This window comes from Cavia porcellus, unplaced genomic scaffold (assembly GCF_034190915.1).
Source record: "Cavia porcellus strain 051 isolate PalLab524CR breed Dunkin Hartley unplaced genomic scaffold, mCavPor4.1 scaffold_22, whole genome shotgun sequence".
NCBI lineage: Eukaryota > Metazoa > Chordata > Mammalia > Rodentia > Caviidae > Cavia > Cavia porcellus.
The window spans coordinates 55,788,718-55,804,282 of NW_026947505.1; positions in this window are offsets into that span (position 1 = coordinate 55,788,718).

The following is a 15,565-nucleotide window of genomic DNA, read 5'->3' on the forward strand; positions in this document are numbered from 1 at the left end:
ACAGGATGGAGATGCAGGATGAACCAATGATTTACCTCAACTCAGAAGGCAGGAAAAAACCAGTGTTGGAGTTTGAAGGTCTTCAGGCTGGATAAGTTTTTTCTTCCTTAGAGGACAGTCAGACTTTCGTGCTCTTCAGGCTTATACTGATTGGCTGAGACCTCTTCACAACAGGGAGGGAAATCTGTTTTATTTAGTTGACTTATTTAAATGCTTATCATATTCAAAAACACGAAGAAGAATATTTGAGTATCTGGACACCTGGTGATCAAGTTGACAGATAAGATTAAACTTTATATCTACTACTTGGCACTTGAGTGGTTTTCAAACTTTTGATATTACAAACAATGCTACAATGAATAAGTTTGTACATACATTATAAGTATGTGAGCATATTTATCTCTAGGATAAATTTACCTCTAGGATAAATAAAGGGATTATTGGGCCAAAACAAATATCTTTGATAGGGATTGTCCTATTTCCTTTCTTTTTGTTTTTATTGGTGCATATTTGCAGTATACAATAATTGCATTCATCTTAAGGAATTGGTGTATATGCATATCATATCTTAATCATTTTTACTATTTCTGTTTCTTCCTTCACATCCATCTCTCCTTGTTCCCAGATCTTTTTTCTACCTACTTGCACTCATAAATTTTATTTTAATTTACAATTCCACCAGCATACATGGTGATTTCCCCACAGTTTGCCAAAAAATTATATTATTAAGCTTCTTTTTTGGTACCAGGATCAAACTCATGACCTTTTGTTTGCCAGGCAGGCACTTACATTGCTGAGCTAAATCCCTGGCCTTAAGCTTCTTTTGATAACTTGGTAAGTGAGAAATTATATAACATAGTTTTAATTTAAATTGCTCTTTATATAGGCAAAGTTATACACCTTTTATGTGTTAAGTCCATTTATATTTCTGTCTTCGCATTTTTCATATCTTTTGTTCAGTTTCTATTAAATTGCTGGATTTTTTTTCTGAAATTCTGACTTTAAACCTTACAAAGATTGACCCTTTGCAGTATAAATTTAGTTTCTTAGTTTGTCATTTGTATCTTGTGCTTGTATTATTTTTGTGTTGATTGGTAAGAGCCTTTTCTTTAATGGCTTCTGGCTTTTGAGTGATGATTAGAAAGGCCTTTAAGGAGCACAAGCTATGGGGTGCTTCAAATGGACAATCATGTTCCAGTCTATTGCCCTGGGGAAATAAAAATGGAAGAGGCGCCGACCACATTGAAGCAGATACTGAGGAAAATCAGAATGAGTATTTGGTTGGGCTCAAATGAGAGGAGAAACTAAAAGAGTTTGACCCAGTATAAACACTAAGAGTAAAGAAAAACAAATGATAGCAGAGAATCACACACACGAAAGGAATTATACTGATTCTGAACTTGGTGGGGGGGGGGGAGTCGTAATTTGTCATAATTCTTTCATCAGGACTAGGAATGCACAGATTTAATATAAATTTTGAGAAATACAACTTGACTAATTTAAAATTGATTTAAAAATCTTGCTGTTTCATCTTTATAAATTGAAAAGCAGATTTGCTTATATGGTAGCCTTTTATGGTACTTGAATAGTGGTCTGACTACTTTTAGAAATGAATAATGGATTAAAGTACACTTTGCAGCTTACATTAGTTACTTTTGTAATGCAAAATAGAAGCATGATAATGTACTAGTCAGCATGCTTTAATATGATTTATACATACATACACAGCATAAGTAATTCATTATGCCCTTCACAGTACATTTCCTGGACCCACAAGCTCATGTTTACCAGTGTTTCATCTCATAATCAGGCTGTCTAATGGAGGGAGTCTGGGACTGTGAGTGACAATTTTGCAATTTCACTTGTCCCTGACTGATTCAATAACCTTAGACAAATACTTTTCTGGATGTAGCGTTGGGAGCTTGTAAAAGTGGGTAGAAATCATTTTATAGATCTAGTCTAGAAGAAAGGGTCATAGACTAATTGTCATAATGACTTTGAAGTCTAGAACTAAACAGGCATCACAGTACGATAATTATTTTTCCAAGGGATTATTCTACTTTGGGAATGACACTCTATGATGGTCATTTATGGATAGCCACAGTTCATGTCAGTGTATTTGAGAAGAAATCTACTGTTTTCTAAACAGCCCCTCGTCACACAGCATACTATTTGTGTTGTTAAGTGTGGATTTACTGAAAAGCAAAGTGGTGACCTTAGAAATAAGCTGCCCTTAAATTTCATTTCATATTTAGAATGTGTATATACAGATTTCACTAATGCTTGGGAGCTGGGTGCGGAGTCCTAAGAAATAGACGTGCACCGAGCTTTTAAAAGGCCTAGGCAAGAGAGTACAAATGGAGGCCCACCTATCACATGTTTAAATATTTAAATGATATATGTCAAGCTAATCGACTGCTAAATAAAGTATGTTTTGTTCTCTTACCTTGACAAATATATCTTCATAATAACCTAGATGACCAAGTTTGAATTTTAGGTTTTGAATTTGAAGGTCCTTGAAATTTTAAAACTCATATTTCTCTTCTGTCATAACTTTTTTGGTATCAGTTATGACAATAATCAATGATGAGACCAGAATTTGAACACACATATATTTAAGGAGTGTTCTAAATTCTATATTTATTTTTGACATGCAAGTCATACTTTTTTCTAAAGTTTTTGATAATGCTGATTAAGAAAATGGGAATCTGATAGGATAATGGAAACTTTGAAAATAGAGAGACTTATGCCTGTGATAAATGGTTTGAAACAATTTGAGTCCTTGACGATCCATTTTTTGACCTGGTCTGTTTAAACTCTGCTGGGAACATAATTTTCACATCAAACTTCTATGGTAAATTGTAGGATGAGTAAAATATGCAGGCTTTGCACCCAGTCTTATTTTTCACTTGATACATAACCTGTTATTTTAGATTCAAAAGCATCTTATTGGCCCAATAGATCTAATAATGGGAATGATACAATAGAAAAATTTATATCCTTCGAGATGCACCTTAAGCAGTTTATGTTATAGCTGATATTTTTATTTTTGCTTGGGTATAGGATTCTTGTTTGTCAAGACTATACTTTCTTTGTTAAAATGTAAAATGCATATTGGGCAAATGCTCCAGGGCAATTTGCATAAAAAGTAATGACAAGGAGCAATTAGTACTTCATTACTATGCAATGAAATGCTACTTTGCTCAAAAGTGACTGTAGTCCCCCCCACCATATAAATCTGCTCTAACATTGTTCTAAAATTAGTACTTAAGAAACCTCTGTTTGTAAATCAGTGTCTGACTTTCTATTAGCAAAGTGGGGTGGGGTGGGGGAATCCAAGCACTAAATAAAGTTATTACCCCCGATTTTTAAATGAATAATGAGCACCAGAATTCTGTTAGATAAGACAGGTCAGATGATTTTAGTGTCTCGTCAAATTAGATCCATATCTTACTTTACCTTTTGGGATTAGATTTGAAAGCAGACTCTTGGATCACACACTGATAGCAACATCCCTCTCCTTCCACCACACATACTCTCACGTGCACATTCAGAAACAGGGTCACGACGCTCACAGCTACACTACAGAGAACAAACAGTCCCAAGGTAGCCCTAGTTAGAAAGGCTTGATTTTTGAGTACAGATTTCATTACCATGAAATTCCTTTAGGGCAAAAAAAAAAAAAAAAAAAAAAAAAAAAATCACATCAAAGAAACTGCGTGTGGGGAGGCGGATTTGGAAATGTGCATCTCATCACCTGTGTTACCACGCTCTTTAATTTGCTAGGAAATGTTCCCTTTTTTTTTTGTTTTTCTTGTTGAACCAACATATCTAAAACTTTGCAAGCCAAAACGTGCCAGCAGTGTGTGTGTGTGTGTGTGTGTGTGTGTGTGTGTGTGTGTGTTTGTAATAACTAAGTAACTGAATACTGGCAGGATGAGAAAGAAAACATGGGAAACTACCAAACTTTTGGAAATAACCTCATAAGGCTGGAAATGGACATAGATTTTAGTACTTTTCTTTGGACACCCCAAAAAGCAGGGTTCATAGGGAGGAACGGGGCGGTGTGGAGATGGGAGTTTTATAAACACTGCTTATGCTTGATCTCCCCTACCTGATGGTCTGTGGGCCAGAGCAGATCAATGCAATTCCTGTGCATGCATCCCCTCTAGCCGCCTTGATTGCTATGGCTGGACCAAACCAGGGGTTTCTTAACCCCAGGAGGCTGGGTCAGTGCTAAGGATTTGTGTGAACTGCAACTTAGGCTTAGAGTTTCAGGGGTTTGTGTACCATCTCTGAAAATGAAGGGGTGGGGAAAGACTTTTAGGCACATTGCTTTGTAAGCATAAGTGGCTTGTGTAGCTAAGTGTCCTTCACCCGGCCCAGATTTTATTTGGCTTCTTTTTTTCCCCCCATTTTCCTTAGGCCACCAGTGAAGACTGTAAGGTCACAAAGCCCATAGAATTACAGGGATGCATCGTTTATCCTGGAGATAATGTAAGATCATTTTATACACTACCACAGACTCATTATTGATACTGTTTTCTATTAATTTTTAAGGCATTCAAATTCCTGCTAATTTCACACAAGATAAAATTGACCAAATATCTTCACAAAGCTATAAAAAGTGGCTCTGAAATACCCTTCTAGAGCATTCCAACCTGCCAAGCAGCTGATGAGACTATACTCTCTTACCCATGAGTAGGACTCCTTCTCTGGGCCCCCAGGCCTCAGGGCCCCACAGTGCAGTTGACTTTCTCTTGGAAGAAAAGGCTTTCTGGCATAGAGTACTGTTTGGGTGGGATGTCCGAACCAGATCTTGTTTCTCTCCTCAGAGCACTACCTTACTCTTGAGCATGCTCTAAGGGTTTGCGTAGCCAAAGAATCTTCTGGAACTCAGACTTATGGGATCATTCTAGAATTAAGGTGGAGCCTGGTCCAAGAGAACAGTCTGGGAAAAAAGACAAAGAGCAGCCTGATGAGTCTGGTGATGCTGTGGAGTTTATGAAGAGGAAACAAGCAAAGAAATATTTTAATATAATGCCAGTGATGGTAAAAATGATGGCTTATGTACAACTACATCATTCTGAGTGCTTTACACATTTGCCATTGTTCATTCCTCTCACCAACCCTTTATTATTTACATTCTCCAGATGGGATAACTAACCCTAAAAAGGCTGAATACTTACCTGAAATCAAATACTAACATTATTGACAAGTTTGGTGGGGAAGTGGGGGGAATTATAGCTATGTCCATGTTTTTGAGGTTGGTGAACAAGGAACACAATTTGGGGGATTTTATGGTTTGCTTGTGTTTTTTTTGTTTTTTCTCTGGCTGTAGTGGTGAAGGGGTTGTTGTGGAAAGTGTCTAATTAGCTGTGACTGTGTGACTGAGTAGCAGTGTCCAGGAGAGTCTTGGAAATACCACCCTGGACATCCGATGAGAGGCTGGATGAGGGGTTAGGGATTTGGGAGCCATCAAGGAGATAAGAGGTGCTGTTGTGTGAGTGTGTGAGCCTTCTAACCTCCAGGAGAGCATGCAGAGTTTAAGAAAATCTGCTTTGGAGGGAGAGCTCCTCGGGCAAGACTCCAGCAACTAAAATCCCCAACCATTTTTGAAGAGTTGTTCTATTATATAGTTGGGTCAGCAGCTCAGCTCCATATTTTCATCTACTAGAATGTTCAGATCAATACTCTGAGTCCTCATGATTTACTGAAGCTGAATTTCTCTAACTGCTCCATTAACTCTTTGGAAAGGTTTTTCCCTCTGTTAGCAATGGATCATGATTTTCCATAAAATTTGCCCTTGAGCAAGCAATTCTCTCATCATTCTCACTAAGAAAATTGTCTGGTCCCCCCACCCCCACCCCCGCAGCAAGCTTTCCATCCTTCCTCACTTTCTTAAGAGCTCTGTTTCACGAACCTGCATTTTGCTTGCTAATTAGTGTTTTTGAATAAACACTTGCTATGGAGTTGGAAATCTAATGGGGATTTTGCTCATGCTAGTTTGTGAGTTCCTGATCCTTTATGTCAGTTAATATTTTCCCTACTTGGTTATCAAGTTTAGGATATTAGTGGAAACATTTTGCCTTGAAAAGTATGGTTCCATGGCCCCAGTCCCTGTATGCTGGGTTCTGAGCTCATATTCATGATGCTCCTCTACTATACGCAGGGCACAGAGGGTCTGACGACAGCCCATTTAGAAAGTTGAAGTTGCTCATAATTTGACCTTTGTTTCAGGAAGGGATTCTTGCTTTGATCTTCAACTTCAGCACCATGAAAAAGCATTCATTAAACACCTAATTGCCCAGAGTGCTGCAGTAAGCATTCCATGGAGTTTCACAGCAGAAGGGGGCTGAGCAGGACAAAACAAGGCCTTGGTGTGGGAGAAAATCACTGTAGCCTTAGTTCTTATCCAGAGTCCTGAAATTTGATAGATAAATGAATGTTTTTAAAAGTATCCTCAGTGATGCTGAGATGCCTAAGTTGAAAGGTGGGGGTGGGGTGGAGAGGGGTGGGCTTGCGTGGAAACAACAGGACAGCAGTGTTTGTGGTAGTATGGACACCCTACCCCAGAGAACAAGTGAAAGCATGGCAGTTAATTTCATGTGTCAACCTGAGTAGGCCACAAGATATCCAGAACACTGGTATTTCTGGGTGTGCCTGCAAGGTTGTTTCCAGAAGAGGTCAGCATTCTGATTTGGAAACTGAGTAAAGCAGATGACCCTCCCCAGGTAGGTGGGCATCGTCTAATCCAGGGAGGGCCTGGTTATAATAAAAGGAAGAGGAAGAAGAATTTACTCTCTCTTTAAGCTGTGATGTCCATCTCTTCTGCTTTAGGACATTGTGTGCTTGGTTCTCAAGCTTCTGGCCTCAGTCTGAATTATGCCACTGGCTTTCCTAGCCTGTAATGTGCAGGTGACAGACCAGGGGACTTTTTGACTTCCATACTTGTAGGAGTCAATTTCCATAACAAATCTCTGTGTGTGTGTGTGTGTGTGTGTGTGTGTGTGTGTGTGTGTCTCTTTCTCTCTCTCTGTCTCCTGTTTCTCTGAAAACCTTGACTAATAAGGAAGTAAGCTGTTTTATTCTGTGAAATCGTGGGAGATCTGATATGTTCCTGAGAGGAAACAAGAACAGCTGACACACTCTTTGATAACTTTCTGGGGAGGAAACAAACGTGGAAGTTCCTGAAAGTCACAGCCTTTGGATTGTCAGCATAAAAATTTTGCCCATTCAGAGCCAATAATCCAGGTCGGGATGATGCAAAGCCGTAATAAATAGGGAAGAATGCATGACCACACAGAAAGAAAGCCAGCGTGTTCTCAATCTTTGCTTACTGTGGCGATACCAGAGCAGATGCCTTAGATCTTTAAATTTCTTACTTGAGTTTCTCAGTGTGTGGTTTCTCTGACATATGTATTCCTTCCCATACTGTGGCCACAGGAGGGCAGTTTCAAAACCTCTTTAGTTGCTACTGGGAATCAGATTTCTGAGTTGAGCAGCCCTGAGATAACTAGGGAATTATCATTTAATATTCAATGTTCAATGACAGCCTCTAAGACTCAAAACTCCCCTCTGAGGCTTGACATTTCCCCTGAGGTTCACAGGGATTTCTAATATTCAACCCCAGTCATTTGGGAAAGCTTGCAGAGGTCATAACTCATCTGTGACCACGGACTCTGTGGTTCCCATTTAGCCTTGTAGCAGACACTCTGCAACATCTATCAGATTCATTGATTGGCTTGTCCTTCCTGACATACGGTTTGGAAGGGCAGCGAGGTATGTGTTCAGTGCGTATGTGGTATGTGCATGTGTGTGTGCATGTGGTGCCACCATAGCCAGGTTCTCCAAACAGATTTTTGAATGCCTGTCTCCTTCCTCTCTGTCTTGGTGAATTCCAGAACTCTCTTCTATGTTGTTATTAATTCATGTAGGTAATTTTTGTGGCTTAAAATTTACCAACTCCAAGTTTTCCCTGAAATTCTATCATGCCCAGTGATGTCTTGGTGTGTGTGTGTGTGTGTGTGTGTGTGTGTATGTGTGTGTGTGTGTATAAATTTTACTGGGAATTGAACTGAGGGTCTTCACACCATGTTACATTTCCAGCCCCGTCCCCAATTTTGTATTTTGCATTTTGAGACAGGTTCTCACTAAATCTGTAAATTGCCTAGGCTGGGTTTCAGTTTTGCAATCCTCCCCCCTGAACCTCCTAGAGTGCTGGAATTACACGTGTACGTTACGACTCCAGGTCTGACAATTTTTGTATTTTTTTAATTTAAAAGCTTGATCACATTTTTTGTATTTTTAACTTTCTCTATATATTGAGTAGTATAATGTTTATCATACCAGCAATCAGTTTGGACCTGTGACGTACGCAGGGATAGCAATGTATATTAAATACTATACTATTGGTGACACTAGTAAGCTATCAAATAAATAAGCAGTTCTGTGAAGCAGAATCCTATTATCCAAGGAACTACAGGGAAAGATGGGCTCTCTCAGTCCTTTTTAGTTGGAGATACGTAGAATATGACCTGCTAATATACTACTTGCCTAGAAATAGATATGAGTAGAGAATATCACAATGATTTTGTAACATCTATTGAATATTTTAAAAAATCTCTCATATATATATATATATATATATATTTCTGCAGATTGAATTTAGGATCTTATGCAATCTAAGCAAGTGTTCTACCATAAATGCATGTTTTCATTAGCTTGGATGTCATGTTTTTTGGTGCTATATAGAATGTGATCTCATTAATAACAGAAAGACGATTAAGCAATAGATTTTGTGCTGTCACTAAAAAGAAATGTCATATGTTGGTTCTGTAAATGGTGACCATTATAAATTTGTGTTTGTGCTTTATAATAGTTTGGCAATGGTGCTACTAGCATGCATACAATATTTATATGCCAGACACTGCTTTTAACTAAATAGCTTAAAAGAAAATACTTGTTTTTTTATATGCCAAGTGATGCTTTTATATTAATCATTTCTATCAGTAACCCTGTGAGTAGATATTCGTTTTTTATAGATAGGAAAGCTGAGGCATGGAGAGGTGCTGTCAGAGGTGGCTGGGTATACTAGCTCAAGAATCTATGCTAATAGTGTGGGGTAACTGTCAAGAATCTAGAACAGCCAGTGCAGGTAATGATCTATCAATTGTGTGCATCAACAATATGACAGTGATAAGCGGGAAAGGACTGGGGATATCCAAAGTGTTTGCTAATGTCATTTAAAAAATATGAACAACACCACAAAGAGAAAGGAATAATTGTTGTTTATAATCTGTTGCACCACTAATGTAAGACAGTATATATCTTTCCTCATGGCTAAAGATAAAAGTCCTTGCAAATGGTCAAAGAAGGACTGAGCAGCCAGAAAAGTATAAATGAATGTTATCTTAGATATAATAACCTGGATACACTGTCTCTTAAAGGTGAGTGAAAATCACAGAATACCATCTTGAATTAACCAGGAAGTAAATAGTATTTTTTTGTCTGATGCACTTGTGAACCAAGGTAATCAGTGATTAGTGACAGAGACATTAGAGATGACACTTTAGAGTTTCACTTGGTGAGAGAGTATGTCCTTCCTATATTTATAAAAATATACAGTTTGGATAAAAATCGTGGAAAAGTTTTTGCAGCACATTTTAAGTACATTTTATTAAAAATGTTACAAGGAATAAATATTTGCGAAATTTAAAGAAAATCTAGATGGATTTTAGTCTTTCAAAATTGTGTGTAGATAAGTTTTAGCACATCCTGATGTTTAATGAGGGGATCCCACGTTTTCTAGATGTTGGTTTTGGTCTTTTAATTCTCCAAATTGTTTCTGGTAATTCTCTTTAATTTTCAGTTCAGTAGCCATGAGCCTTTTTGAAGGAGCACTATAAACTCATAGGAGTATGTGCTAAAGGAGATGGCCAGCTTGTAAAGCAAGAGTAATTCTTTCAACTGGGTTAGAGCTGAGTCCTCATTTTTGGAATTAAATAACTGGTGAATGCTTCAAGTCTGTGGTTTAAGGGCCAGTTATATAGTGTGGTGTGCTACTAGACTCAGAATAGAAGTACGAAATGCTACCTGGAGCCTTCCTGCTTCTGGCCATAGACTCTATTGAAGCTTGGCTACCAGTCAGTTCAGAGTTTGTTCCTGTTGCTTGACAATTTGCCACAAGAATATTGTAAACACCAGCTTGCTTTTGTGGAGTTCCTTTTTAGCCACTTATTTTGTTGACACACAAAATACTACAATGGCAACTCTGACTCTGACTATGGGTGGGACAGGCAGTGACTTGGGTGGTGGATCATGCACTGTACGCCAGGTTCTTGTAGCCCTGCTTCAGGACTGAGGCTGTCATTCTACCTCCTATTGAGAAATAGGGTTGACAGTTGCAGATGAGTCACCTCTCCAGATAGTTTCCCTCAGCTGAAGAGAACCATCAGGCCCCTTCCATATGAGGAGAGAGAAGCCCTACCTCACGGCTTGATGATTGGGATGATTCTGCAGGGGCATCCCAGCTGCAGAGCGCTCCTGCAGGGTCAGCTGAGGCTTTCGTTGTGACTGAGCGTGGTCCAGCTTCTCCCCAGGGAAGAAGGAAGTCCTGCTGCTTCTTCCTTCCCACCAGAATGGTTCCCAGTAGTGCTCCCCACTCACCTTCCTGTACCCTACTCTGTTTCTGGGGGAACCTTATCTGTAACATCTGTAAATACGTTCTAAACACTGAAGGAGAGAGACCACTTTAGGGGAAGATTCATATGAACTTTTATAAATTCTTCGGGCAAGAATTATGCCTATCTTGCTTAAATCGTCTAATTTTCTCTCTACTCAAACTGTATCTTTAACTGATCCCTAATTCACAAATATAGCTTTTAAATTGTTCTTTTCGGAGAGGTATAATTTGTGTTGAATGTAAAAAAATTAGATAATGTGCACACACACACACACCATGCACACACACTCACACCCACATCAGTGCCTCCAAATGGCTAGTCGTCATAACTTACTAGAAGATCTACAATACTATAGTTATTTGCATCCTCTCATATCTCTGAGGACTGTATAGTTTTGCTTGTTCATTTATTTGTTTGCTTTTTGTGGTGCTGGGGATTAAACCTTAGGTTTCACACATGCTTGAGAAATGCTGTACAGCAGAGCTATGTCCTTAGCCTGATAGTCGTTCTTTGTACATGACATTTTAAACTTGGAATAATATGTCTGAAGATAAGCGAGCATTGATGATAATAATAATGCTATTTGGAATTGCTAACAAGCCACTTCCCCCTCATTAGATTGACTCATTTCCCAGAATTCTTGAGAAGGCCTGTCTGTATTACCCCTATTTTAAAAACGAGGAGTAATTTCACAAACACACTGGGTAAATTTCTTCTGACAAGCTCCAATTTCTGTTATCAACCAATGGGTTCAAAGCCTCTTTTAGTATTTAGTAAGGTGGCACATTCCAAAGTCCTTGTCACTGACAGAAAGATGTAAGGAGGGTGTAAGCCCTGGATTAAAGCATCATCTTCAAAAAGGGTGAGGTACTTGTTAATCACTCCTGGAAATTGCTTAGGCATTATAATTTCAGAGAGCAGGAACAGAACTAAAAATAGACAAGTGGTTAGGGACAGCCAGTGACATCATTGTCACTCAAACTTCGATGTCACCTTTTGACAGCATTTGAGCAATTGATTCTTGGTTCTCCACAGTAGAAATTTTGAAGTCTTGCTTTGCTGTAACGGCCCTAGAAGAAGAGAAGGAATAGGAGCCTTTAGGAGCTGTGCCTGGGAGGAATACAGAGAGTGAAAGCCAAGAATTTATCAGCCTGTGCTGCCTTTTTGCTAGTTCAGATTTCTTTGTTGGCAACAAAGTAAAGCACTTAAAGGTCATTCAGGTTTGCTCCAATACACGGTATGTTAAAAGGTGATTTTACATATATGAAATACAGATGCCCTGATGAGTAAGAGATTGGGCCTGACAACCAGGAAGCCACCAGGAGCTAAGCATTCTTTTCATCTCGGAGTTGTAGAGATCCCAGAAATCTCTGGGAAATCTTTTCCATTGTTTTCTCTCTCTTAACCAAGCTTTCTCGGCACACTCATCTTGTTAACTTCATCCAGCACAGCTGTCATCTACCTTAATATCATGATTTGTAGTTATAGAAACTATTATCATTGATAACAGTTTCCAGTCTCTGAGTCCCTTAAAGTGGATTCTCAAATGTGAGAGACTATTTGGTTCAGATCATTGCTGCCCCATAATTAAAAAAAAAAAAAAGTCTGCTTTGGGGTCAAATATCTAATCTACAAACAGTCAATTGTTTCAGGAGAGAGACAGGGTGGTCACGGGGTAGGTAAGGGTAACCTAAGCAGACTAAATTCTCTAGAAGGACTATGAGTGGGACAGGCAATGAGACCTGGTCATTATCTATGTTCCCATTCTATTTTATATCAATCTTCATAATTTGGTCTAAGATACAACAGAGGTCATGCAAACATATTTAATTACAAACTGTTCTGGGATGTATAAGAAGGTTAATAGGTAAAGGGGAAACTTGTATAGGACCCTAAATACCTGATATTGTTGATACATTGTATCAATTTGAGAAGTCTAGAAGCCTAAGTAACTCAGAATTTCTACATCTTAGAGTAGGACATGCCCTTACTGCTCTAGGATGTTGATCATTGTGTTAACTTAAGTTTAGAAGTTTAACTAAGTGACTCAGCAGGGAATCAGGGTCCTCATTTTGTAAATATCCTCATCCTGTGTAAGAGGAGGACATGAACACGGCATGAGTGCTACACCCACTAGAGGCTGGGTATTCTCCTTATAATATAAGGGAGGAAAAGAAGTTTTTATTTCCCTCTTTTACTCTTGTTGCTTTTGCTGTCTGCTTTTGCCTTGAACTGTTGCCCCTCTGCCATGCCACCCTGCCTTGGAGACAGCTGATTACAGACTGAAACCTCCACAAACTGTGAGCTAAATAATGCTTTGTCTCTTTAATTTAGATGTCAGGTATTTTGTAATAGCAATAAGAGAAAAGTAACTAAAACAGAATTTGGTAACAGAGAAGTCCATTGCTATTATTATACATGACCATGTAGTTCAAGAATCTTTGGGAATGGCTTTCAGGAAGAGTTTGGAATGGTTTGGAGATGTTGCATGACAGAGTAGATCTAGAACACTTTATGCTTTTCTGTATGAGAGATTCTTGTCAAAATTCAGAAGACCGATAGAAATCATGCTGGCAAAGACCAGGCTCTAAAGATTTCTGCTGGGAAGGAGGACAGCATTTGCTGCTGGACTCCAGCTAATGTGTGTTGCTGTTTGACAGAAAGTTTGTCTGCATTTTTACTCAGAGACCATCTGAGACTGAGATTAAGGGCAGTGGACTAATTAATCTGGCAGAAGAAATTTCAAGGCAGTTGAATGTTAAGGCTGTGATTTGGTTGCTGATGAAGGCTTTCAGCCAGATCCATGTTGAGAATCAAGAACAAAGAGCCCAGCAGGATGATTTAAAATGTGATTTTGGCCAGTAAGGAAGCTCCAGTAAAGCTGTGGACTACAAAGATAGAGCTGAGGAGATCTCAATTACTGTGAAGGAACAGGAGAATATAAAAAGTGGCTCAAGCACATCACAAGAAGCACTAAGTACCCATCCTTTGCAACCTCAAAACTACAAAATTGAGAGTTTAATTTGAGGAGAAACCCACAGAACACATGTTCCAGAATGGTGGTGGCTGCACCTTGTTCCAGAATGACAGCAGCATAGAAAATTTGTTCCTCAGAATTGGTCTCAGAATGTCCAGAGATCCAGGCACTTGATCCCTACAGTCAAGAGCAAGGAAATCCTGGCTCCTCCTCCACTGGCAGCAGACCTTTGTACCATCCGCATGGTGCTGGTTTTAAGTGCATGCAGAATGCAAGAGTTGTGGGATTAAGAAGGCTTCCACCCAGAAGTTTGGAGAAGCCAGGGGCATGGATCATATAAGGAAAACTGCAAGGAAGGAGCAGAACAGGTACAAGAGACAAGCCATGAGAGCTACTACCACCAGAATTGCCACAGAGGTGGAGCCACCTATGCCCTTCAGAGGTTACCCATTTTGCTACAGATTGCCTCAAATGCTGCACATGGAACTACAGGACTTAATGTTTGCCTTGCTGGATTTTGGACTTACTTTGGTTCCAATTCTTTGTAGTCCCACTTATAACTTTTGGAATGAAAATGTTTATCTTGTGCTATTGAGGATTGGAAGTGTTTAACTTTTAATTTGTACAGGGCTCACAGTTAAGAATTTACCTTATGTCTCAGAGGAGACTTGGAACTTGGACTTTTCAGCAAGGCTGAAACTGTTAGGAGTTTGGTAACTCTTGGAGATAGACTAAAGGGCTTTTGCATAAAGGGATGTATATGAGTCTTCAGGGGTCCAGGGGTTCTCATGTAATATAATGTTGGTAGACTTAATAATAGTTCTTAAGGACTGTTAAACCTGTGTTATAGTGTTTAAGTTGTAAAATGGTAAGAGTAATCATGTCTTTGTATCAGGATACTGGTTTAAAAAATTTGACTGGTTACCAAACTGACGAGTGGTGGATTTATTTTTGATAGTTAATACATTGGGTAAACTTGAGAAGTTTAGAAGTTTAACTAAGCAACTCATCCAGGCCCCAGGATCCTCACTTGTAAATATACTCATCCTGTGCAAGAAGAAGGCACTGAGATGGTGTTAGTGCTATATCTGCCCTGGGGCAGGTGGGTAACCTGCTTACGGTATAATGGAGAAAAAGAGGATTGCTCTCCCTCGTGTCCCTTTGGCACTTGTTACTTTTGATGCCTTCTGCCACTATGAAGTGTCATTCCTGTGCCATGCCACCCTGCTTGGAGCCAGCTGATTATGGACTGAAATCTCAACAAACTGTATGCTAAATAAACCTTTCCTTAACTCTGGGTTTTGGGTATTTTATCTCAGCAACAAGAAAAAAAGTAACTGAGACACATAGAAAAGAGACTTGCTCTCTCGCTTTTGCTCTTATTGCTTTCACTATCTTCTGCTCCCTTGGACTATTGCCCCTTTCCCATGCCACCTTGCCTTGGAGTCAGTTGAGTATGGCTGAAACTTCCACAAACTGTGAACTACATAAACTTTCCTTCCTTAATTTTGTGCATTGGGTATTTTGTCTCAGCGATGAGAGAAAAGTAAGACAAAACCAAACTAGTTTGCATTTCATTCTGAAAATTTTATGAAAGATGTTTTCTCAGGACATGGCATGACCAGGACAGTGCAGTAAGGTACCACCCTGCAGGAGAAGAGGCCAGAGGCCTCTGGAAGGCCCCTAGAATGACACCAGTAATCTGGGACAGTAGGCTGGATGAGGGGATGGAATCAAAGATTTTAGAAGGAAATTGGAATCTTTGTTAAAGTCTCAGCTATCTGTTCCTTGTGCACTTAAACAGAAACACAAGTCCAAGGAAGAAACTATCTAAAGCCACTGCCCTGAGTCACCTACAACCCAAATGTCTCTGGACACTGTGGCCTGTGCATATCATTGCTAT